The sequence below is a fragment of the Jaculus jaculus genome, chromosome Y (genome assembly GCF_020740685.1).
Source record: "Jaculus jaculus isolate mJacJac1 chromosome Y, mJacJac1.mat.Y.cur, whole genome shotgun sequence".
NCBI classification, from domain to species: Eukaryota; Metazoa; Chordata; class Mammalia; order Rodentia; family Dipodidae; genus Jaculus; species Jaculus jaculus.
The window spans coordinates 3,304,247-3,308,719 of NC_059126.1; the positions used below are offsets into that span (position 1 = coordinate 3,304,247).

The 4,473-nt window shown below is 34.3% G+C and overlaps 1 non-coding gene across 1 annotated transcript; it reads left to right on the top strand.

Moving 5' to 3' along the window:
• Positions 1-260: 260 nt before the first annotated feature.
• On the top strand, positions 261-364 carry LOC123457114. Its single transcript, XR_006634891.1, has one exon. It is a non-coding gene; the product is annotated as a U6 spliceosomal RNA (small nuclear RNA).
• The last annotated feature ends 4,109 nt before the right edge of the window (positions 365-4,473 follow it).

A 4,473-nucleotide genomic window follows, 5' to 3' on the forward strand; every position in this document is an offset into this window, starting at 1 on the left:
GTGAACAGAACCTGAGTACTCAGGTCTCAAAGGCAAGTGCATTAACCACTAAGCCATCTCTTCTGCCCATTAGTTAGATTTTAAATGACCTTAATTTGAATGTGATGCAACCAAATAATTGCTCATGTGTCTGAAACTAACAACTTGGACTTAACATTACCTCAATACATCCATTAGTACAAGTATTAAGCTTTATATCTTTTGTAATTAGGATATTTGGGGTATGTTGAATTAGAGACACAGTTTTTATTTAAGACGAAGTGGTTGAGGTAGTACATTTACTAAAATTGGAATGATACAGATTAGATTAACATGGCCTCCGTTCCAGAATGGCAAACAAACTTTTGAATTGCTCCATATTTTACTTATTTTTTTTTTATTATTCATTTGAGAGAGAAAGTGGAGTGAGACAAAGAGAGAGGGGGGGGGAGGGAGAGAAGTAGCATCCCAGGGAATCCAACTACTGCAAAAAAAAAAAAAAAAAAACTCCAGATACATGTGCCAGTTTGTTCATTTGGCCTATGTGGGTCCTAGGAAATCAAACCATGGCCCTTTGGCTTTACAGGCAAATGTTTAACAACTAAGCCAACTTTTCTACTCATGTGTTCCACATTTGAAATAAAGAAAAAAAATAGACACATCAAATTGGTAGAAGATATGGTACTGTTGTCTAATCTAGAAAACATATTTCCTCTCAGTCCAAAAGATTAATTACTTCTCAGTGGATTTTGTCTCAACCAATTCAATGATACTACGTTTCGAGTATTTTTATGATCAATATAACTATCGAGATTTGTTTGTAGTATTGTGTAAGTATTCAATTTCATTTTCTTTTGGAGAAAGTATCTTATCTTTGGTACTTTGGAGATGAGTGTGTGCATGAAGTTTTTTCATAATCTAACCGGGTATAGGAATGTGTTCACATGTGTCTTAAAACCTTACCATAACTTGAGGTGGGCATTGTGGCACACACCTTTAATCCCAGCACTCTGGAGGCAGAGGTCCTGAGTTCTAGGCACCCTGAGAATACATATTGAATTCCAGGTATGCCTGGGCTAGAAAGAGTCAATAAGTTGAAAAACAATCAAAACAAAAAGAAGAGAAAACCTTACCACAACTTTATAAAGCCTATGTAATTCTCTGTTTCATTGGCTACTTTCTATGTATTTTTGCATCAGTGCCAATCTGTAACTCAGAATTATGTGAATCATGCTTATATACTCCACTTTTGAAACAAAATTATAGCCACTGTCGTTGTACAGATATCCACATAAAGATTGAAGAATCTCACCCCCAAGTAAGACTCAGAATACTCCACATACATACTTTTACACACACACACACACACACACACACACACACACACACACACACCATGAATATAAAAATGTGCAAAATTCATTCTCACACTGAAGATCAGGTACATGTGTGAGGTCATGATTGAGCATTGTATGATGGAGGCCTTGAGCATTGTCACCTAACAGGATAGGATGTTGGACTGGGACTATCTCCACAAGAATAAAACAGTGACATCATTTTATGTTTTCTGATGTGAATGTCACATCTCTTCTATATTGGAACTAAAATTTACTCTGTCAAACTTGATGTTAAGTTTTTGACTTTTCAGGTTTTTTTGTTTGTTGTTGCTGACAAAAAGAGGTAAATACAGACATCAAAATCAGTAGAAAAAACTTGGAAAGCATTAGTGATTCAGAAAATAGGGAGATTTAGAAGGAGGGAGATCATGGGGGATAATTCCAGCGAATATTTAGTGTATGTGTGGGAATTGTCTGTAAAACTTTTAGAAAATCTATAGTATAACCCATGGACTATGTGAGGTCTTTAAGCGATTTCCCCTTTCATTTATTTTGTTACATAAAGAGTAGAGAGTAGATTACATAACATAAACTTGGACAAAATAGAAAGTGTTGACACACTCAGATCGAATCATCACAAATTTCCAAATGTGCTTTACAGCGTTCCTTTTGAAGTGAAAATATGAGACGAAATTACTTTCATGCCATGTTTCCAAAATCTAGAAAAATCACATAAACCTGAATGCATGAACTGATCTCCAATTAAGTTGTCCTTGCTGGGTTACATTACCAACATGAAGGGAATAATGAACAGAAAGCATGATGTGCCATTGGGAAAATAAAGCTTGATCAACCTATGGTTTATAAAGTAGGATGAGTTTTGTGTTTAGAAAGGACCCTAATAGCCATATTTTCTGACTTCTATTCCATGAAATTCAGCAAAATGCCACATTATCAGTGAAGAGACACAGAGAGTATAACAAGATTATTAGTGAAAAGAAAATTCCAACTCAAAATATCCTGGATGTCACCAAGACAGGTGAATCACTCTTGGGCTATCATGGGAAAATAAAGATTAAAGAATGTCTGTCATCCTCTGATAGCCATTTCTCATTGAGAATACTTATGATTAAAGATTTCTCATTTATGAAGTGAATGTAATACCACCTCATCCTCTTTTTTGTGTTTTACAGACACATGTCCAAAATGGAGATATTGACTGTGTAAGCAGAAACATGGCTCTCACAACTATTCAAATGTTCAAGCTAAATGGCATTTGAAGTCAATTCAGTCATTAGAACAAAAATTATTAATACAAAAACATGAAATAAATGGTGCATTAGTGCAATACTTATAATTAATGTAATGGGGAATTAGTCCTGTTTAAATAGTGATTTTCTTTAAATGAAGAAAAAATTAATTAATTTAATAAAAATGAAATCTGAAATGTGATTATGCATTTTAATTCTACTTTGAATGCTGACCTCACATTGACAGCATATTTACAATATCTCAATGAGGCTCATCATTGCGATGCATGGCCTAGAGGTACATATAATTCGTGTGACTTCGGACATCACCATATACACAGAATCTCACACTTCTATCATGATAAGAAGAGTCATGTGAAGTAGTAGACCCTGGAAAGTATGCCAACATAAATGTACTTGATAACCCAAAGTCAGTTCACATTGGTTTTCATTTTTATTCATGAGAATACATTCATTCATATTGCCCATGTTCAAACAACACCCATATGATTTTCTTTATACCCTGACACTGATCATGTTCTCAATATCCATTCACATCGATGTAAATAATTATCATTTATAATTCCCCAGGTTAAAAGAAGATTCACATTGCTTGCTGCAAGTAGGTCTCTATGGAACCAAAATAAAAAACTACAGACTTGTAATCATCTTTCATTCCAGATTGTACTCATATTTATGAGTATTACTGATCCTTCACCCAGTCTTCCCTGTCCATGTATTTCCCATTGCTGATTTTAGTATTAGTAGCTCCCTCTGTGATTAAATGAATTGATTTCATATAACAGTCAATGCACTCTGAATATAGAAACATATTACTGGAATTTAGATGATCTTGCCCCACCTCATAGTCCTTATCACACTTTGGATACATTTCTTTTGCCTTTTTTTGTTGTAGAAAAGCCACATTTGGTGGTGGAGAAATGAGTCAATTTTGAAGTAGAAAAAATACGAAAAAATTTTGAATAAATAGTATTGCTTGTGCTTTGTCACATTTATCATTGAAAAAACAGGAAGTATATGGATTATATGACAAAGAGGTTAACACGTGGCATGTTACTGAATTCAGAAAAGTGAACTGAGATGTGGGAATGGTTGTCCATGCCTCTAATACCAGCACTTGGGTTGCAGAGGGTGGAGGATCGCCATGAATGCAAGGCCAGGCTAAGCATACATAGTGAATTCCAGGTCATCATAGGATACATTCAGTCACTACCTCAAAAACCAGAAAGAAAAACAACAACAAACTAAAGATAACTCACCAAGGAGGATTGAACTTCTACCTCAGATTTCAAATATATTTACTTCATTCTCAAAAGCAAAATGTAAAATATTTCTGAGAGACAAACAGAAAGTTGCCAATGTCTTACCACTTAACTTAAACTTAAGGATGCAGATATCTACATTGATTTCTTCACATATCATGATTATACAGTGTTTTTTTAAACATTGACATCAGATTTACTAACAATCTTATTAAGACACAAAGAAAAATGGAAGCAAAAATTAAAAAGTTTAATATATGAAAACTATGCTATTTTAACTCCCCAAAATTTTTTAAGCCAGCCAATAAGCGCTAGTTTCAGGAAACTTTTCAGTGAAGTATATATTAGAAAAAACAAACATTATTAAAAGTGTAGAAATCCATTAGATAGCATATAATTCATGGGTTTCAAATAAGAAAACTTAATCATCTGCATATGTGTAAAAAACATGTGGGTCCACACATCTTGGTTTTTGCACTGCTTGTGGTACTGAGGTAAGAGGAATTCTGAGACACAACCGAGAGCCCAGCTACCTAACTGTATATTTCACTATCATAGGGACAGACCCTTTGTCCAAAACCAAACAAAACACTAGATTGCTTCTTAAAATAGTCCTAGTTTGCT